General features: G+C 49.6%; 1 protein-coding gene and 1 long non-coding RNA gene across 15 annotated transcripts in view; one reads left to right on the forward strand and one right to left on the reverse strand.

The window, feature by feature from the left end:
* Atp2b2 (ATPase, Ca++ transporting, plasma membrane 2) overlaps positions 1-10,369 on the reverse strand; it is a 298,783-nt gene extending 288,414 nt beyond the window's left edge. For 10 of the 13 annotated variants that reach the window (XR_868849.2, XR_868850.2, XR_001785094.2 and 7 more), the window contains exon 1: positions 9,665-9,749. The gene's annotated coding sequence lies outside the window, so the exon portion shown is untranslated. Of the gene's footprint in view, positions 1-9,664; positions 9,837-9,948 lie in introns of those variants that run through there. The other 3 variants (XM_030255121.1, XM_011241162.3, NM_009723.6) reach the window with 2 other exon arrangements.
* The window catches only part of Gm15083 (predicted gene 15083), a 47,512-nt gene extending 27,489 nt beyond the window's left edge, over positions 1-20,023 (forward strand). The window contains exons 1-3 of one of the 2 annotated variants that reach the window (NR_167896.1): positions 9,075-9,137; positions 18,056-18,185; positions 18,818-20,023. This is a non-coding gene — a long non-coding RNA (predicted gene 15083). Of the gene's footprint in view, positions 1-9,074; positions 9,138-18,055; positions 18,186-18,817 lie in introns of those variants that run through there. The other variant, NR_167895.1, reaches the window with a different exon arrangement.
* The last annotated feature ends 1,969 nt before the right edge of the window (positions 20,024-21,992 follow it).

The raw sequence follows: 21,992 nt of genomic DNA on the forward strand, positions 1-21,992 counted from the left end.
GGGGCAATGTTGCCAATTGTGAGACTGAAGATATCCGTGGCCTTCAGAGGCACTCAGGACCTTCAGTATTCACACCCTGTCCAGTGAGGCCTTGGGACTTCTCTTTCCCATTTCTTAGATGTTTAGATAGTGTGGCTTGCGGGTGGTGTACTAAGATTTGATGTGGTGTTAATTCTGAGTGTGGTACTTGGCTGTCCTGGAGTGTTCACCCCTAACTCTGCACACTATACAAATGAACTCAGGCTAGAGAAGGGATGAGACTCTGCATGGAGCAGAGACAAGCATTCTCAGCTGAGGTCACCATAACCGGACCTGGAGCCAGCACCTTCTCCCCACACAGGAAATCACCTGGCTCTGCAGAATGGTCTTCACAGCCTCAGCAGACCATAAAACAGTGAGGGAGCCATCCAAGGCTAGGAAGGCCCTCAGCTGTGTGTGGACCTATAGATTTTGGATTCAAAGGTTGTACCAGACATATGCACAAGCTGATCTGGTGCATGTTAACAGCCGATCTGTCTTGCAGAGGCAGGAGGAAACACCAAGGGAGGCTCTTAGGACCGATCTGCAGACTGGGATCCAGTATTCTAGATTCCCAGACATGTTCCCTGGTTCTAAGTCTGATCCTGCGACCTGCGACCTGAGCAAAAACGCTCCTGCAACTTCTGTCAAAAAACAGTTTGCATCTTAACACAGCAGTGGGTGACACACTCAGGGCAGGAAGCAGCCTCCTCCCGGCCTCACCCACTATGGCTCCGTGTTTGCAGATAAAAATACCTTCTCCTCCTCTCCACTGTGGAAGCTGTCCAGGGTCAGCCGCCTACACACTTCCACGCGATTTCTGACTCTGGTTATAAAACCTTGGCCCCAGATATAGAACACAAGGGGATTTCATAGGCATGTGTCCCAGCATAGCCTCAGCCATTCTTGAAAACCTTTTGGGAAATTCACCTTCAGGCTTTGAACACAGTCTTCAAAGTCCTACTCTGGGCATCAAATATCTATGAGGGGGCATGATTTTTTCTCTGTGTGTGTCTCTGTCTCTCTGTGTCCCTGTCTCTCTCTCCGTCTGTCTCTCTCTGTCTCTCTGTCTCTGTCTCTGTCTCTGTCTCTCTCTCTCTGTTGTTCTCAAGCCTTGCTGCCATGTTTCCCGGTCATCACCTCTGGACACCCCTAGCTTTCCCAACCCAGGTCATCACTGCCTGGTCTTGACCAGAGCTCAGCCTGCTCTGTCTCCTGGCTATTCTTCCACCCATCCTCACCCCTGCCCTTACCTTTAGTTTCTCTAAAGGTGGCTCAGATCTCACACATTCGTTTCTGAGCCCCTCACTCATGGCAGCCCTCTCCTTTCTAGCTGATGCAACATGGACTCCTGAGCAGGTGTCACTGCTAGCCAATGGTCAGACCGACTCTCCCGTGGTAGGTAGAGGCTGGAAAGTCATCCTGTGAGCTAAGCAAGCTGGCAATAACTAAAGTTGAAAGGGAGACCAGGACCCCAGTACATGGAGCTCTCATGACCATGTTTTTAAAACAGCAATGTTGGATAATGCTAACAACTATTCCATTTGTTAAATCTGTAGGACGTGCTGGGCCCTGAGCCCGTGGTTAAGCACAACCCTTCTACAGATGACGAAATTAGGGCCCAGAGAAGGGAAGTATCAAGTCCAGGGTCACACACCTAATAGGTACAGCAGAAATTTGAAGTGAGGTTCAGTGCTAATGACCACAGCTCCTCAAGCCGACCTTGGATCCTGCTCTAGGCGCCTCTCCCATCAAACCTTTTCTAGGCCTTCCTGACAGTTTCCAGGCTCCCCTTTACCCACTCACAGTCCACCACCCACTGGTCTTGAGTGGGTCCATCATGCTCATTACTTCCCACATCTTTCCAGAACAGAGCCATAGTCTCAATCAGAGCGTGTGTCTTCCTGGCTCTTGATGTTGTGCAAGTCACCTCGCTCTCTGAATCAGTTTCCTCATCTATAGTCTGAGAGGGGAAGATGCCCCTGCACAGACACAGGAAAGCCAAGAGCACAGCAGGACAGCCATAGTGCCCAGAATACCACAAGCCCTCCTGTGAGGAGAGCTCCCTTCCAGTGCTCTCACCATCAGTCTCTCTGATTGACCTTGTCCACACCACAATTCTGCTGCTGTACCTGTGGGTCACCTCCAATGTCTCTGGCACCTACAGATATGGCTTCTTCCCAGTAGGCCCTGTGTGCTTTAGAGTCAAGACCAGTGCCATGCTCTTCAGGGGCTCTTGTATTGCAACATATCAGTGGTCAACACTGTCTCTACACTCTCTGAAAACCCTGAGCTACCCTCCCCAGTTGTCATAGCATCAGCTCTTCTGGTACCCAGAGACTCCTGAACATCAGAGTTAGGAGTAACAGGTACTGATTAATTTTAACCAGTTATTCAACCAGCTAACCAGCCAACCAACCAATCACCTAACCAATCAACCAACCAACCAACCAACCAACCAACCAACCAGCATTCAGAGTTTACTTATGTGCCTTGGCCCTGTGGTAGTCGTTGAAGACCACAAGAACCCCTCTCCACACACCACTTCTGGCCAAGTGAGTGCACAGTGGACAGTTTCTGGGCACTGTCCCCTCAGAAGGTTCTCCCTGTACCCTTTTGGTTGGCAGGACCCTGTTGGGAGTCCGGCCCTGTGGCTACTGATTGTGGTCTGTTTAGGTCTTGCTGCTTCATTCTCTTGATGGTACCTGGTTTTGTCATGGCCATGTGACCCAGTGTCTGCCACTGAGACACAAGAATGAGGTGGTTTTATAGAGTGAGAAATTTTGATAAAAGAAGAAAATGACCATTTAGGTTCTTCTGTAGAACAAGGATGGAAGAGACCTTCTTTTCAGAGTGGTAGAAAAGTTCAAAGGAGGCCACATAGGAGAAAGTTTACCTGATTGCCTATTGCCCAGAGAGTAAAATTTTCACCAAGTCCATCTTTGTTTGTACAATGTCTCCTCTGAAATAGCACTGGAAGTCTGGCCCGCCCCACTCTCCACAGTCTATACCCAGCATGTATCCCTCTTTCTACAGACCTTCATAAATGGCCCCTAAGCCAGTTTCTCTACCCAGCAATCCTGAGGCTTTCTTCTCTTCTTTTGCCCCAAATACTTCTGGAAGAGTCTTTGGCTCCAATTCTGCAGCCATATCCTTAGAATGCCTGGATCTGTGCCCAACAGTCCATGAGAGTCCCAGCACAGTGTTACTTCTGCTAGAATATTCTGTACACAACCTAGGTGCCCACCAGGAAAAGCCACATTAAACAAGTGGTGGGTGAGTCACCCAGAAAAGATGAGATAGAATGTATTTATTGATATCTAAGATATTCAAGCTCTTTTAGTATGTAAAAGGCTCAAAAATATAGTATTCATCAGCCACAGAGAACCGTCTGGAAGGACATTTGACAGAAGGTTAGCAGGAGCGAGCTTTGTTTCACCACATTTCATCTGAGTTTTACTTTCTTCCTTATACTTTTTGATACCATTTGAATTTTACATAATCATTACATAACATCTCTATAGCCAGGGGGAGACAGAACTACTTTTATTTTGAAAAGAGGAAAAAATACATATGGAATTGCAGCCAGGATCCACCTTCTTTGGGCATGCTTCCCTAGTCACGTGAGACAAGATTCGGGGTTTACTGTCCTCTTCCAGGCAAGATCCCCAGCCCCCACACCTCTGCCACTGTCTCTGCCTAAAGCTCTTTCATTTGGTAAACTCAGAAACAGTGAGGTCAAGTATCTGAAGGTTAAACAAAGGGGTGGGGTCAGGAGCGTGAACCTGTGAGATTATGCAAATGGACCCCAGAGAGAGCAGAAGATGCTGGCTATGGAGATATAGGTAGAGCCACAGTGGGGCAACGTCTATTTTGGCTTTGCATGCAGAAGAAATACCCATGGGCACATGGGCATCCTCTTGCCACACTGCTCAGTGACCTGAATCACTTCCTGGCAGGATGACATAAAGACAGTTCAGCGTTGAAACAGATGTGCAAGAATGTACACGTCTATCAATGCACAGAGACACATTAACCTGACCTGCTCTGCCTCGGCCATGGCCAGCCACCTCCACAGTCATTTTATCAAGCTGAACATAATAAAAGGAATGGTGCCACTTTTTCTTTTCTCCCATGGATGTGTGTGTTTGTGTGTGTGTGTGTGCCTGTGTGTGTGTGTGCATGTGCATGTGTGTACATGTGCATGTTCTTGAGTGTGTGTATGTGTGTGTGCGTGTGCGCGCCTGCCTCTGCTCCCCAGCACTGGGTTTAGAGATGTGCATTACCAGGCTAACTTTTATGTGGATGCTGGGACTTGAACTCAGGTCCTTGGGCTTGTACTGCAAGTACTTTACTCAAGGGACCACCTCACTAGCCCCATTCAGTTCCACATTTGATTTCTGAACAATGAAGTGGGTCAGGCTCTGGAATCTCACCTCAGTGATAGGCTACAATAGTTATAGCATTTGGGCTAGGGCTGGAGCAAGGAGGAACGCTTTCTTTTTAGTGCACCCCTACACCCCCATTATGCCTTCTCCTCTGCTTCCTGTGTCTTGAGCCAAGAGCTCTCTGAGACTCTGAAAGAAGATATGGGCATCCTATCCTTACACTTCGCAAGATGCCTAGCCAGGCACAATACTGTGCCCAGGAAGGGGTTCCCAGGTGAGCAAGAACACGCCTGCCCCTTGCTCACTCCCCAGGGATCCTTCTTTGTAAAGAGACTCCACTCTGAAGCTCCCTCTGACCTTTCCAGTCCATTTCCTAGGTCTGCTCTATGGAGGCAGAGTCTTCCCTTATTGGTCCTTGGGAAGGAGACTGGCTGTCCTTCCTCCTCTCAGGAGGGAAGGAGTCTGTCAGAAAGCTAATCCTGGACTCTCCTCAGCCTGTCCCAGTCCTGCCCTCTAACTCCACTTCTATGCCATCAGGAAGACAAATGGCACAGCTGTCCCTTGGTACCCAGGACAGTTCACTGTGTGGAAATTTGCAGGTGCCCAAGGCCATTGTCTAACACTGCTCAGTATTAGCATAGACTCCCCTCCCACCCCGCACATCCTCCTGTTCCCTTCCGACTTCTTCACCTGTAATATCTCCTAATATGCAAATAATATGTAAATAGTTGTCATTGTATTGTCTAGGGAATAATGACAAGGAGAAAAACCAGCACAGGTTCAGATATAATTTTTCCCCTGAATATTTCTCATCAAAAGCTGACTGAATCCAGGCATGTTAACCTGTAGATCTGGGGGTGTGTTGGGGGGAGGGGAGTTGGGAGGCTCTATTTCTGTCTTCTGCCATTCCTCCAACTGTTGTAAGAGTGTATGTGTGTGGGAGATGATATTTGTGAGGGCTCAACACCTGCCATTTCCTAGAACCCAGGAACCCAGCAAGCCTTCTACCTAGCACACTCTTTGGAGGTATCTGGGCATTTACTGAAATCTTCTGAGTCTCACTTTCCTTATCTATCACTGTAGATCCTAATAATAATAGTTATTTTTTGATTTCTATATTTTATGTTTTTCACTTCTTTGGGCTTTGTTGAGTCTTTCACTGGAAAGACAGTCCCTGTGAGGGGCGCTCAATCATAGAGACAGTAAACGAGTTAGCTTAGCCTGCATGCCCGCTACCTCCTTAATACAACTCTGTTCTCTGGGCCAGGATTCCCTTGCCCTACAGTCTGGGGCCAGGAGCAAGAGAACTTAGGAGCATCTCCTTTACTCCCAAACCTACTGAAATGGCCCTGACTAGACAATTCTTAAGCCCACCTGCCTTCCCAGGCAGACCACGGCAAAGCCTGTTCCCCACCGACGTGTTCCACTTCTTGGCCAATGACACTTCTTTGGATGTCCTGCCTGGCACAGGGCTCCCACCCCTTGAGACCTTGAGCTACACACTCGACTTTCACTAGCAGCCTTCTCCTTACCTTTTGGCTTACCACACCTGAATAGAGTTCAACCAGCGGTAGTGTCGCCTGCTCCATAGTATCGCTGGGAAGATAATAGATAAACACGGGGAAATGCCTCACACAGCTGGGGACACCTGGCAGGAGCTTTATATTTAAATTTGGTATGTGTGCCTGTGTTCGTGTGTGCGTGCAATGTGTGTGCATGCGTGTGTGTGTGTGAATGGATGCATGTGTGTGTGTGTGTGTGTGAGTGTGTGTGTGAGTGTATGTTTGTCTGTGTGTGTACCCAGGGCCTCATACATGCTAAGCACATGTTCTATCACTGAGCTGCCTCCTTGTTTCCAATGCTGCTTTAAACACATTCCTTTTTTTTCTTTCTCCTATCTGTCTTTCCCCTTCTTTCTACCTCCCATTTCTCCCCTACCCCTGCACAGGATCAGCTACATATTTGGATCCAATTTAAACAAAACAGTGGGCCTCTACAGTTGATAAGAACTGCAGGACTGGATGGCTCAGCAGGTTAATCACACACACACACATGCACACACACACACACACACACACACACGCACGCGCAAGCGCACGCGCACATGTCTACCTCTGCTCTCCCCTTTCTTTTTTTCTTTTTTTAAAGAAAGATTCTCTCCTACCTCCCAGATATTTTTATTCAGATTTTCTAACTCTAAGGCCCCAGTGAGCCCCAGTCCTCTGCTTGGCTCATGGCTGACGTAGCTGGAGAGCAGGGGACAGAGGCAAGACAGAATTCTTGAAGATTCCAAGAAAAAAAAAGTTATTACTAAAGTGCATTTTATTAGCCTCAGATTCATACGGCAACTGAGGTTAACAGAGAGCAGGGGAGTTAAAGTGGTTTGTATGGGGCTGAACAAATGGGCAATACTTAATTTATAGTGCTCATGTTTCTTATTTTCAAAGTACTTTGCTAAAAGCCCTGGGCCTCTGCTAGGTTAGTGTTTCGCTTCTTGGCGGTCAGTCTGCTTTGGGGTGGGGGGGACACCTCTGCGCTGCTACAGATACAGGCCCCTTTCATCTGCAGTGACCCTATATCACCCACTGACTGTGTGACCTTGCAGGCAGGCCACAGGATAGATGTAGGGAAAGAAAAGCCCTGTTGGATGGATACTCCATTGCGCTGATTTTCTTTCTCTGCTCAATACAGCCTCGTCTCCACTCCTCTCTCTCTGTTTCCCAAATACAGCGTTATTGGACCTTTGCCGGTCCTTCTGAAACCAGAACATGTCACAAGCCATTGCCTGCCCTCATGACACTGAACCTCTGATAGCTCTCTGCTCTTCCAGATTTGAGTCTTGTCCTGGACCTACTTTGGGGGTGCTGCCTCCAAATAGTCACAGTTTCTGCTGAGCATCTGGGGCGGAGATGCTGCCACTGCAGATTCCCCCACCAACTTCCACAGTCTGTCAAGTTCCTAACTCACCCATCAAAGTCCAGGTCAAAAGTCCCCTCCTCCAGGAAGCTGCCGCTGACTTCTCTATGCAGAAGCAGGCCCCAATGCAAAATAGCCCTAATAAGGTAGCTATTACTACCCTCATCATCCCCCAACCCCAGGTCAGGTCGATATCCACCACAGCCTTTGTGCTGCTGGCTGGCAGCCACCTGCTAGTGTCTATAAGAGAGATGAGAGTACCCCAGGCTCTGGTAGTCCTCATCTCTGAAGCACAGCACAGCACAGCAGTTAAAGGAGTAGAAAGGTTCCAATTCCACTCCTAACTAGCTGCATAGATATGACATATATGGTAATGCCAATCTTGTGGGTTTGTGAGGGATAAACCAGATGCTGACCCCAAGCCATTAGCATTTAACGGCTACCTCTGGACACTGGCATGTGAATACCACAGGCTGGACAGCCCATGTCCCAGTGGGACTGGGTCTTCCTGGTTTATGCCTGGCCTTGGTACTGTTATGGCTTATCCTCAAAAGCCTCAGTTTAAATGAGAAGCTATATAGCCAGCCTAGCTGGCTGAGGCCAGGTCTATTTTTATTTACCAATGTGCCCCTGGCACACTAAGGAGTGCTTAGCATGTAGTTAATAAAATCAAATGAATGAATATGTCTCCAGGTCTGAGACATGCTTGGCCTCTGGCAGGAATGTGCCTTGCTGGAAACTGTGAGTGACTTCCAGTATTTCTTAGGCAGGGATCAAGGCTGTGTACGTGAGTCTGTAAGTGAGTGAGCCCCAGTCCCTACTCCATGCCCAGACCTTGCTGCCAGCACCACTGGAGAAGCAGGAGGGATAGCCTCTCTGAGGTAAGCAGAGTAGGTCAGATGCAAGAGTGAGCCTATGCCTAGTAGAGGGGAGCAGGAGTGTGTTCCCCACCGCCCCTGGCCACAGCAGCACCCAACTTCCTGTCCCAGTTGGGAATCAGTATTGATTTCTTCCTTGGAGGCTGCAGGAGACCACAGTCCCACTGGGAGCAGCAGGCTCCTGAGGGTGCTGGGTCTTCATTTCTACAGAACAGGACACAAAGAGACACAGGCCCAGCAGGTGCTGTCCCCACCCGTCCATTAGGACACAGGGGAGAGCCCACCTCAGTCTAGAACCCAGAAGTGGAAGGAGGGAGCCAGGCTTTTTTTTTTTTTTTTAATTCCCAGTTCTGGGCACAGAAAGGAATCCTACCAAGGGTGGTTGGTTGGTTGGTCACAGACGGCGTACTAAGCATTGTGGCAAAAATAGTCCTAATGACTATTACATATAAGGAGAGAGAGAGAGAGAGAGAGAGAGAGAGAGAGAGAGAGAGAGAGAGATTTGTTAGAGACCCAGGGCTAATGAGAAGCAGGACATCCTAGATCCAGAACCTTCTCTCATAGGAGCCAAATAAATCATGGGAAGAAGGCTCAGTTCTCCATCTTCTCCTGGCTGTGTGACCTTGAAGCTGGCTCACCCTCTCTGGGCCTCATGTCCCTTTTCCAAGGGTAATGATCTAAGAGGCTGTGTTTCTAGAGCAAGGGCACCCCCTATGGCCAAAATATCTTTTCCTCTGGGGTGACCAGGCTCTCTGGGGTGACCAGGCCCAGGGTGAACCCAGGTGTCCAGAAACACAGTGGTCCACTATGAGGGCCAAAGACAGACTGGCCCAAGGCCACTTTCACAAACAGCTTGTGCAGTGGGGCTGAAAACCCACACTGCGGCTCTAGTGACAATCAGCTGGCCTTCCGAGCTTTGGAGCTCTCCTGTCACCAGGTGGGGGACCCATGCGAGCTTGGGGAGGAACTGTGGGCAGATGGAGGGCGCCCAGAAAAGGCGAGGCCTGAGATGCACAGAGCATAGGGTAGAAAGCTCTCTCGCACACCGGGAAGCCACTTTTGGGGAGAGAAGCTGCCTGTCCCTGCCTCTGTTCACAGCTCAGATAGCATCCCGGGCGCAGGGGCACCAGACTACGGAAGCACAGCCCTATCGAATACTGAGGGGGAAGCCAGGTGCAGGAGGCGGGTGATATCTGGGGGAACAAGCTAATGGGGGTCCTCGCGCTCTGAACGCCCCTAGCTCCGGAAAGTTTGCGCGCCCCCTCCCCGCGCCGCGCCCGCTGCCGAGTGCCCGCTCAAGGTCACCGCTGACACCGCGGACACCGGGGCCCCCCTGGCCAAGCTCTGGCTTTAGCCGAGGCCGCTGGGTCCCCCAGGCTACAGGGAAGAAGCCGCGGGAAAGGTGGCAGAGCCCGTGCGGGCAGCGGGGAAGAGAGGCCCCGGCCCGGTCCTGCCGACCCTCACCTGCGCCCGCTCCGGGGCGACGATGCCGCCGCCGCCGCCGCTGCCGCTGCCGCTGCCGCCGCCCCTGCTGCGCGCCCGGCCCGGCCCGGCCCTGCGTCCCCGCCGCCGCCGCCGCCTCTGCGCCCCGCGCCCGCCCGAGCTCCCGCCGCCGCCGCTGCACTGCGCTCCGCCCGCCGCTCCCTCCTCCCGCTCTCTCCTCCCCCGCTCCCCTCGGGCCCTCCCCGAACTCGGCTCGGACAGCGCCCCCCCCCCCCCCCACCGCCCTCGCTCGCCCCGCCACTCACGCAGGTGGGCCATGAGGACTCGTTTCCCTCCTTGGGTACCAGCTCCATCTCTGTCTGCTGGCCGTAGCCCCTTCCCCAGACACCCCTCACTGAGAGCCCCTAAACATTCCCCATCTCTCGTGGGTCAGAAGCACCCACCCCTTCACCCCCCAAGGAAACCCGTGGGTGACTAAGGGTGAGGTGTCTGCGGGGAGGCCAGCTTTGGAGGGGATTGTTTGGATCGACGACACTGAAGGTTTTAGCCTTGAGATCTTTGACACTCCTAGAAAGGACAATGGTTGGCCCTCAGCTTCTGTTGTGGCCCCGCTAGGGCCTGGCTGAGTCCAGGACAAGGGGCCCTGTCTGCGAAGCAAGTTGAAAACCCCAGGCACCCTGGGAAACAACCTCCCCACTTAGGCTTCCCCTCCTTGGCGCAGGCCCCAAGTCGCAGAAAAGCTGAGAGCCTGCAAAAGCCAGGCCACTGACTCCCAGCGCCTGGGTCCGCGCCATGCCATCAATTAATCATGCCCGCTTGTTTATTTATTTATTGGCTTTATAAAAAGCCAAATGCACTCCTCGCAGAAGGCAGGCGAATAGAAGGTGGGCCCCCACCCGATGCACCCCGCAAGGGTAACTGACCTCCCCTGGTTAGTCTCCTGAGTGAGGGAGGGTCAGTCACTGGGCAGATCCTGAAGTTCTCATATTGGGATATCTGTTTTCAGGGGACACTCTGGACCTTGACACCATCAATGGGCCCAAACTTACCAGGCCTGAGCTCAGCAGCCCTGGGGTGGAGCAATGGTTACTTCTATGCAGGGTTTAAGCTAGGAGGGCAGTGAGAGGGGGCTGGGAGCCAGCCATTAGGTGGAGACCTCTTAGGTGTGACTGAAGGTATCCCCAGGCTCGGCTTGGCTCAGGGCTAGGTTCTCGCTGATCCACACTCCACACTTGGCAGGCAACACCTGTATCTTCTACACCATCCCTGGGCGCGGAGAGGACATCTCTTTACCAATACCACATCCACGCCTATCTCTTCTCGCCTCCCCCGTCCCAGGTGAAGACACGGTGGTGGGCTTGCTAAGCAGCCCACTCACCAGTCAGCACAGCCCTCTGGAGCTTCCCCAGAACCTGCTCTCAGTCCTTGCAGCTTCTCACAACCTCTGCTGAGCCTTGAAGCCAGACATTGATCATGCTGGTCCTACTGCAAAGCCTTGAGGTAGCTCCCTAGTACTCCTGTGTGCTGGATAGTTTTTATGTTAGCTTGATACAAGCTAGAGTCATCAGAGAGGAGGGAGCCTCAATCAGGAAAATGCCTCTGTAAGATCTGGCTATAGACAAGCCCGTAGAGCATTTTCTTAAATAGTGATTAATGTGGGAGGGCCCAGACCATTATGGGTGATGCCATCCCTGGGTTGGTGGCCCTGGGTTCTATAAGAAAGTAGGCTGAACAAGCCTTGAGGAGCAAGCCAGTGAGCAGCACCCCTCTGGCCTCTGTGTCAGTTCCTACCTCCAGGTTTCTATCCTGATTGAGTTCTGGTCCTGACTTCTTTCCCAGATGAACAGTGAGATGGAAGTGTAAGCCATTCCTCTCCATTCCTCTCCAAGTCACTTTTGGTCATGGTGTTTCTTCATAGCAATAGTAACCCAGAAGCCCCACACCTCAGGACTCCATCCAATGCCTTCCACACCCTTCCCTTTGGCCTCAGTACCGCTCTCCAAAGTTCTGTGCCATGCTGCCCTTCTATGGAGCTGTCTCTTCCTCTCTTGAGCAGTCTCTCCCCAGTCTGGGTGTCAAAGCACTGACTTAGCAACTGTCTCTTGTACAATCTTCAGGAACCAGCAGCCAAGTTGGGAAGAGGAAAAAAAAAACCAAAAAACAAATAAAACCCCAACTCACTCCTGTGATCCCAGCACTTGGGAGGCTGAGGCAGAAGGACTGCTAATGAGTTGGAGGCCAGCCCAGGCTACAAAGTCTCATGCTAGCCTAGGCTACAATAGTGATATTCTGTCTCAGGAAACAAAAGTCAGGAGTCAAGAGGCAGAGTGGTGACTTATAGTTCCATGGGGCCAGAGGCCTGCTCTTAGCCTCTGAATCGACTGGTTCATCTGGTTGAGGAATCACACATTCCTTGGCCTCATCTGAGGAGCATTCAGCCACAGCTCCTTCTGAGCACCAACTGCGTACTAAGGTGCTGGAGTTTTTCAAGATGACCTGGGAGGTACGATGGAAAACGGGAGGCTAGCCTCAAACCCCCGTGAGGACCAGGGGATTCCCAGTGGGGTGAGCTCACTGGGGTTTCCTGCTCTCTGTTCTGGACTTTTCCTATGAGATAGCAATGCTGCCTTCAAGGCGAGCCAGCATCGGGTACTAACTGCAGGGAGTCCATAAGGCACACTGAAGACTGTGGTATCTGGGGGTGGGCAATGCACAGCTCCATTTGAGTGTGGCCAAGCACCGATAGGAACTTAGTGTGTTTTCAGTTTACAAGAGAAGCTGGGCGTTTGAATTTTTATATGAGCATTCTTGATCTTTAAATGCCATCAACAAATTTTTAAAATGCACCACTTTAGGGGCACCAATGAGCACAGCTGTGGTAAGTGCTGTTGGGTCCTTAGGCTGGCAGCTCATGGCCCTGGTTAGGAGGCAGCTCAATGCTTGGGACTGACATCATAGACATACTCGCACTCTCCTCTCTGGTAGTTTGTGGTCCTGAACATCTCAAAGGCACAAAGGATCATGGGAGTGTCAGGAAGGAAACACCATGCCCCCTTGATGGAGGGAGGCAAGCTGAGGGGCTGGGATGAGACTTCCCTACTGCATGTGGAAGTGGGTCACAAGGAGTCAGGGGTCCTCCCTGAACCTCCGTTTCTGAATCTGGGAGTGGACTGGCGCTGGGCAGGGTGAGGTTGCAGAACTATCAAAGGTTACATGAGGTGACCACAGCGGGAACTGAGGACGCAGTAGGCTTCACGGTTGCAGCAGCCCATCTGGTAAAGAGGAAGTGCGCCAATCTGGACACCCCGCAGAAGTCTCACTCCACTAAAAATAGGGCCCTGACAGACTCCTGAAAGTTGGAGACTTCTTGGGAGATGGAACTAGAAGGCAGGAGGGAAATGGGTGCTCCTGTCTGCAGGACCAGGAAGCAGAGTGAGGAGAAAGCACGCTCAGGGTGAGCTGGGATGCCCAGCATCCCTGACTTCCTCAGTAGAGGAAGATGGTCCTGGTGTGTGTGTGTTGGAGAGAAATATACCCACAGCCGAGGGAGTTCTCCCTGTACTTTTGTCCTGCCAGAATTAAAGCTGCCTTCAGCTTCCTGACTTCCCGCAATGCCTGCATGCTACTGTTTTAGTCAGATGAAATTAGTAACTACACAGGCACAATATAATAATCCTACTATGGGCCTGAGGAGAAAGCTCAATGGGGAAAGCACCTGCTATGCAGGCACAAGGACCCAAGTTCAAATCCTTAGAACTCATTTAAAGCCAGGTGTTTCTCAGATGCCAGCTAGTCTGGCATATGAAGATAACACTGAGAGAACAAGAGGAGAGAGAGAGAGAGAGAGAGAGAGAGAGAGAGAGAGAGAGAGAGAGAGAGAGGCTCTCAACAAGGTAGATGGTAAAGAAAGAAACATGATATTGTTCTGACTTTCACACGTGTGCACATTGCACACACACAAAAGCATGCACACAAACATGCACATACAGACATGTACACTCACATATGCACATGTACATACACACACACAAACATGTGCACACACTCACAGAGAATCCTACTGTGCAGAAAGCGGGTGGTACCGTAATGAAGGATGTCAGACACCCAGTAGATGGAGCCTGCTTTCACAGTGAATTCTAAGGTGAGTTTTCACCTCACCTACCTGGAGAACTTCCACCAGGACATACTGGTGACTAAAATCTTGGGTCTGTGGCTGGGCTCCTGACTGGGGCTCTGGGTGGCAGGGGAGGCTGGAAAGGTGCAGCCCATACCTCATCCTGTCCTGTAGAACTTGGGACAATCTGGCTCTTGGGCTAAGTGGACATTTTTTTTTTTTTGAGTTGGGGATAAAGAAATTTATAAGACAGTCCCTGCCCTTTAAGGGATTTTGAGGGTAGGGAAAAAAAAAGTCAGGATGACATATTCACAGTACCAAATGCCACCAGCAAAGATGGAACAGAAAGAGGGACATCCCACCCTGTACATTTCAGAGCTGGGAGGATTTTTTTTTATGAGCATGGCATTTTCTCTGGTCATGTGTATGTGTGTGTGTGTGTGTGTGTGTGTGTGTGTGTGTGTGTGTGTGTGCGTGTGGTGTGTGTGTGTGTGTTGTGTGTGTGCACGTGCGTGCGCGCAGAACACACATGAAAAACAACAACACACACCAAGTGAGGAGGAGGCCAATTAACTCTGAAGAACAATGAATGGCACCGAGGGAGCCTTGGGGTGGATTGGCAGCTGGGTTTCCAAGAAAGAGCTGCAACATTTCAGTTCCCACCTGCATCTGTTGCTTTTGCATTGCTGTGATGAAACACCACAGCCAAGGCATCTTAACGAAGAAACTGGCCATCTGCTAATGGTTCCAGAGGGGTAAGAGTCCTCCATGGCAGAGAAGAGGCATGGCAACCAGTGGCCGTCATGGTGGCAGGAACTGGGAGCTGAAAACTCGTGTCTTGAACTGAAAGCACAAAGCAGAGAAGGAAACCTTTAACTCTTAGAGCCCCGGCCAAGTGATGCACTTCCTCCAACCAGGCAGCACCTCCTAAGCTGAACCTTACAGTACTACCAACTGAGGACAGGTGTTTAAATACCTGAGACAATGGGGCACTTTGCATTCAGAGTACTCTGACTCTCAGTTAGATTCTGCCCCCCCCACTCCCCCAACCCCAGGGCCTTGAACATGGCAGGCAAGTACTGCACCACCAAGCTGCATCCCCAGCCCTGTCCTTGGTAAAGACATGGGCTGGTCTCATCCGCCCAGAAATTCCACAAGGCAGGTCCCACCAGGCCTCTGTCCACTTGGCAGGCTCCCCCAGGCCTGGCTCCACAGTACTGGATTCTTCTTGCTTGCACCTTCTCCAGAAGACCTCGGCTTTAGCTGGTGGGAGGCAGTAGGTAGTAATACACTGAAGGGTGTATTTCAGCCAGTGCATCCATAGTATTAGGCTGCACCAACCTTCTGCTTCTCTCTCCACACAGCTCCTGTCCCCCACGAATTTCCCTGGAGAGTACTCCCCCATAAAATGCACAAGAGGGAACAGAAAGAAGTGGGAGAAAGTCTGCTAGTCATTCATCTAACATGGGATTAGTAGCCACAATATAGAAAGAACTCAAAGACTTAACAACAAGATTCTTGTAATAATCCAATCAGCAAGTAGGCAGATACATGGAATAGCTACAGCTCAAGCCAAGAGGTAAAAATTATTTAAAAAAAAATACACACACAAAAGCACTCAGTATTCTTAAGCCATCAGAGAACGGCAAATCAAAATGGCAGTGAGATTTTTCTCTCATCCAATGAGAAAAGTTATAATAAAAGACATAAGTAACAAATGCTGTATGTGGAGAATATGAACCCTTACAGATTTTTTGGTGGGGATGTAAATTACCATTGCTGCCATGGAAGTCAGTAGGGAGCTTCCTTAAAAAACTAAAAATAGAAATACCATATGACAGCGCCATGCCACTCCCGGGAATATAACTGAAGGAAATGAGGTCAGCATACAAAGGAGACATTTGCACATGCATGTCCATTATAGTTCAAGTCATAGCAGCCTAGATATTGGGTCAGCCTAGGTGTTCACCTACAGATGAGTGTGTGTGCATGAGTGCGCATGTGTGTGTGTGTGTGTGTGTGTGTGTGTGTGTGTGTGTGTGTGTGTATGTGTGTGTTGGGGGAACAGTTTATTGAATCATAAAGAATATTGACATTTGGTCCTCCGTAGGAAAGTGGAGCAATGTCATCAATGCTCTGCACAAGCAAGATACAGAAAGACAGAATCACATGTTTTCTCTCTCATATGTGGAAAATGAAGAGGCTGGCATGTGGCATGTGCCTGTGATCCCAATGCAGGAAGTCACTGTGAGCTCTAGTCTGGCCTGGGATACCTGGTGAGGTCATGGCCAGCTGGGGCTGTGTGATGCCACATTCCGCACCGTGAGAACTTGTTTCGTTTATTTAAAAAAAAAAGTTAAGGGGGCTGGTGAGATGGCTCAGTGGGTTAGAGCACCCGACTGCTCTTCCGAAGGTCCAGAGTTCAAATCCCAGCAACCACATGGTGGCTCACAACCATCCGTAACGAGATCTGACTCCCTCTTCTGGTGTGTCTGAAGACAGCTACAATGTACTTACATATAATAAATAAATAAATCTTTAAAAAAAAAAAAAAAGTTAAAAGTGAAACTGAAGGAGAGGATGAAAAGTAGATGAAAGGGAAAGAGGTAGGGAGGAGGAAAGGGGGGGGGGTAGAGGGGAAGCCGAGGAAGGGGGAAAGTATTAAATAAAAGGAACAAACTGAACACAGATGACGAAATGTCAGGCTTGCTTGGAAAGGCCAAGCACGATGGAAACATGTTATATACACATATGGAAATGCCACCATGAAACTCATTAATTCTCACAATTAATATGTTAATCCTTATAACAATGAAAATAAATGATAAATCATCACTCACCCTATTTTACAGTTTTATAGACAATGTCTCTGCACTGAACAGGGGGCTGCCTGATTCTTGGCTGCCCCAGAGTGTTTTTATTTATTTATTTATTTATTTATTTATTTATTTGGTTTTTTTTTTGAGAGGGCAAAGTATCGGGAGCAACATGTGACAGAGGGGAAGGTGTGGAGGGTGAGGATGTGAGGTGAGACTTGGAGAGGGAAGGTGGCTAGGTGGCCACAGCTGAGGGACCCAGGCTGAGGTCACCCATCTGTTTACTTTCCATTGTGTTCGTCCACCACAGTGAGTGGACCTTGTGTGGGGGTAGGACTCAAAGGTGTGTAGACATAGTGTGGTTCCCCTAAGGTGGGACTTGGAAGAGGACAGTCCCACATGGCTCAGGGTTGCACCAAAGCCAAACGCTTAGGAAGGCAGGCCCAGGCCATTGTAGCAAGAGGGCCTGCACAAGAGGACTCAGAGGAAGAAATGCAGAAGTGGGGACCATGCATTGAACATAGCTCTCCATGAGGGAGAATATATAGACCAGCAGGCTGTGGAAAAATGATTCCAGGCTTCAAAGACACTGTGCTTAGAGAGACTGTGTGCATGAAGGTAAGATTAAACAAGGCCATTCTGCACTGTAGGTCTGAGAACACAGTCCCTCAAGTTCAGATGGAGCAATCTCATGGGGCAAGGGGCAAGTCCACTTCAGGGAACCCCGGGATTCAGGCTGTGGTGCTATTTGCCAGGTTGGCTGGAGGAGCAGTGAATGCAGCTGTGGACAGGAAATGCTGTCTGTCACTTCAGGGACTGCAGAAAATGCTGGGGACAAGGGACAGTTTCTAAGTCATTAAGGGACCAGCTGTGACTGGAGGGGGGAAAGGAAGCTGAATGGGGTCACCCAAGATCAAGCTGCAGGCCCTCAAGAACACGACCCTGCCAGGGTTTTACCCTCAGTGGCTCTGCTGGCTGAGAGCTCTGCTTGAGGGTGAGGGAGGAAGGGTTGGGGTAAGGACTTCAGAGGACAGGTAGTGTCACCTGCCCTGTTGAATGAAGATACCATGTGGTTCCCTGTGGCTCTGGCCAAGCGGGGATAGAAGCTTAGATCTTTTTAATGTTGCTGGGAGAAGTTGGACATTTGGAGTTTTGTGTGAATACTTTGATGTTTAAATGTCATCAGCTAGTTTAAAATTTTCACACTTGGAGAAGATTAAACCCAAGAGAGCCGTGATAAGCCTAGACCAGGCCAGATCTAGCTTGTGGCTTAAGCTGAGCCTTGAAGAACTGTAGGTCACAAGAAGTGTGAAGAGATGCGTGGGGTGTGGAGGTGGAGGGCTGCCAAGAGGAAAAGGTTTCTCTCTAGCGTGTCTATGGCCTTTAAATGTCATCTTGGTGAAGAGGGGGCAGCTTTTGGGAGTGTGACTGTGTGGTATCCCAAAACAGCCTTGCCAGGGTCCCTCTGTGTTCTCTCCGCAGAAGGTACAACAGCTCTGTGCTGGAGGCCTTTTTTCTGGGTGCGGCTCATCCCCAAGCCAATGCTGACGGAGGGCCATCCTTCAGGGAGTTGGTGAACCATGATCAACCCTCATGGTGGCCTATGGAGCAGGTATCTGCATGCATGCTGTAGTGCCACCCCCATGGTAACGCTGAGATAAGTTATCCATTGGTTGCCACTGGAGACCCAGGATGCTATCCCTGCCTTGCTTTCCTGTCTCCTGTGGACTCTCCTGGGATCATCCACCAAGTAAAGTCCTGGTGTCTCATCTCAGGTTTGCTTCTGGGGAAATCCAACCCAGATGGTCAGCTTAGTTAAGAACTTGGACTTATGGGCAAAGGCTTATTAGGTTCAAAGGCCCAGGTCCAGCCCTAACCTTGGCTCAGTTCCTCCAATTTTCAGTTTCCTCTGACTATGGCTCCCACCTGCAGTGTTTCTGAGGTGTATGCACTGTGGACTTGGTGTCAGGGCCCTTAAGATATGGTGTCATTGGGAGGTGTCAGGGCCCTTAGGAGGTAGGGGCCTCCCAGGACGAAGTTAGAGCATTAGAGAAGCAAGAAGATACTATGGGCAGGAAGAGTAGGCAGGGATAGACCATTCCAGGCCATTATCATATGTTAAGTGCTAAGTCTAGACCATCCCAGGACATTGTTTTTTATTGAGTACCAGTCATATGCCCCTCTTTCTTTTTACCACTTCGGAAATCTCATGTAAGCCTCAGCTCCTCTTTCCCTGCTCCACAGCTGGTCTGTGTTACACGTGCCCCACAACCGTAGGACTTGAAAGGGCATACTCAAGACGCCATGGGCTTCAGCAAAAGGATTTGGAGGAATCCAGCAGGAACTGACCTTGAAGACTCCACCCTGAGGAATGGCTCCCGTAGTATCTGAAGGAGCCATGCAAGCTGCCAAAGGGGAAAAGCAATGAAAAGTTTTACCCGGATGTAAAGCCAATAAACCACAACAATGACCAGCCTGGAAGATGCCCCCGGGGTGCACGGATGGCACCCACATCTAATCGGAGTTTAGGGGACACTCAAAAGGAGGGAAATCGTACTCTAAACCCAGCCAGTGACCAGTGGCTGAGGTCATGGATCTCAGAGAGGAACCCACTGCTTTCCCAAACCAGCATAATCTCTTAACTGCATCCTTCTAACCACAGGTAAATGTAGCTCCCAGCCCTTGCTTGTCAAAGAAGCTTCATTGCACAGCCGGCAGAGACCATTGCAGAAATTTACAACTGGTCAAAATGCAGAGAACAAATGACCACGGGGTGCTGCACCCCAGCTGATACATCTACAATACAACTCCTACACAAGGCTCAGAACACATCCAGGAAGGAACAATATGGCTACCTAAAGGAGACCCGAACAATGGCAACAACAGTTAGCACCCCAGTGTGGATGCAAAGCTTGGCACAAAGCCACAGATGAAGAACCACAGGCAATTAGTGGCTCCCGAGAGACTTTGCTAGGGATAGGTTCCGCCCCCCCCCCCATAGGTTTTTCAGCTCCATGTGATCAGTCCTAAACACATGTACATACAAGCAACACTAAGTGGACTCAGTAGGTTGGATTTATACACACACCATGCTGACTAGTTTTATGTCAAGTTGACACAAGCCAGAGTCACTGAGATGAGCCTCTATTGAGAAAATGCCTCTCTATAAGATCAGGCTATAGGCAAGCCTGTAGGGCATTTTCTATTGTGATTGATGGGGGCAGGCCCCGCCCATTGTGGGTAGTGTCATCCCTGCACTGATGGTCCTGGGTTCTATAAGAAAGCAGGCTGAGAAAACTATGGGGAGCAAGCAAGTAAGCAGCACCCCTCCAAGGCCTCTGCATCAGCTCTGCCTCCAGGTTTGTGCCCTGCTTGAGTTCCTTCCCTCCCTGCTTTTGATGATGAATTGTGGTGTGGAATTCCAAGTGAAATAAACCCTTTCTTCCCCAACTTCCTTTTGGTCTTGGTGTGTCATCACAGTAATAGTAGCTCTAACTACGACACATACATACTTATTTATGTCATATTATAATTACAGGAGAGAGCAACAGTTTAAGAGAGGGAGGGAGAATGGGAGGAGTTGCAGGGGAGAGGGAAGGTGTAATGATGTAAATACACTACTCATGTAGAAAATTCTCAAATAAAATTAAATTCATTTAAAAGAATCACACAGTAGCCATACTGCCCTCACATCTTTCTTGTGATGATCCATCCACTTAGGTTTTTCTTCCTCCAGCCACCGAGCATCAGTGCTGTTCCGGGCATTGGTTATCCTTCCCTAGAGACAGAGGAGGAAACAAGATAAAAGTTCTGAGTTCCTATATTTACATGAATGAGAAAAATGAGACATAAAATAAACATATCAGTCAGGTGAAAAGCTGAGAGAAAACATACAGCAGGATAAAGAAGGACTTCCGTAGGTTAAATGAGATAGTGCATACCTGAGGTGCATAATAAGTTCTCAGTAAATGTTTGATGATCAATATTCACCACAGTCCTTATTGCTCCTCCTCTCTCCACCTTTTTCTCTAACCATTTGTTCGGTGATTCGGTTAGCAAGTCTTCACTGCTATCTTCTCAAGGCCACGCCCTTTGCCAGGTTCTCAGAATACTTTGATGGGCAAAGATCGTGCACTTTTGATTCCCATGTTCTCACAATCTATGGAGGAGAGAGTCGAGATACAGCTGCATTAGATGTTTGTATCCTGAAGTGATTCTCCATGGAGGAAATCTAACCCACACAGCCCTATGAAATGAACCTCCTACAGGGTTGGTGTATGGCTGAGAGAGGTCTCTCTGATAAAGGAGACAAAGCAATGTGTGGACTAAAGACTAGAGTAATCAGAAGGAACAAGTATTGGGGATAAGAAGCTCCCAGAAAGAGCATGGGGGTGAACATCATATGCAAATGTCCTGGGGCCAGGGAGGACTACAAGGAAAAATTGGGAGGAGAGTCAATATTACTGGTGCAGACAGAGCAAAGAAGTCTGCAGACAGGAAAGGGCAGGCAAGGAAGGGCAAGACCATCCAGATCACTATTAATTATTGAGTGTCAAGGCTAAACCACTACAAGTCATTATTATGGCACTCATATGTCAACGTCTTTTTTGAGAACTTTGTATTATCTCATATAAGCTTCAAAGACTCTTCAAGGGGTGTGCCTTTATTAGACATAATCATTCAAAGACCTGGAGTTCTGAAGAGCAATATAAGCTGCCAAGCTCCTTGATCTGAAGTCAGGATTTGAACCCCGATCTCTGGATCCACATCAGAACTGTAATTCAATCCTCTATCTCAAAAGTAGCAGAAAAACATGGTTCACAATGCTACCACTGAGGGAAAGAAGGTAAAGGGTACCCAGGGCCTCTACACAGTGCTTAAATCTATAGTTCTTTCAAAGATAAAGCTTGCAATGATAATAAGAAACAAACAGTGGAGATCCACTGAGAGTTTTGAGGACTAGATGAGACCTTGGAATGATGGAGGAGAGAGAAGATGCTAGTGTGGGCAGTGGGAACTCCAGCTGCAAGGGAATTGGGCCAATTAGTGGGAGGGTCAGGAGATGATTGGCAGGTGTGCTGGTGGGAGGGTCAGGAGATGACTGGCAGGTGTGCTGGTGGGAGGGGCAGGAGATGACTGGCAGGTGTGCTGGTGGAAGACCAGAGGCCCAGGTACCAGGCCCAAGCTCAAAGATTGGCCTCCCTGGGGCCTTGAGTACCTTGCTCTCCTAAGAGGCAGTGTGACAGCTGGGAAAATGGACAGAGGGGCTTAGCTAAGATCACCCTGCTGGAGAGTGCCATAGGTTCTCTGTCTAATAAGGAGAAAGGGAGCTAATAAGGTCCAGAAATGATAGCCCATGGTATGAACTGCCCGGTTGTGGGGATTTTTAACTTGTGTTTGAATACTCCATAGTAGAAAT

Source organism: Mus musculus, chromosome 6 (assembly GCF_000001635.26).
Source record: "Mus musculus strain C57BL/6J chromosome 6, GRCm38.p6 C57BL/6J".
Classification (NCBI taxonomy): Eukaryota; Metazoa; Chordata; class Mammalia; order Rodentia; family Muridae; genus Mus; species Mus musculus.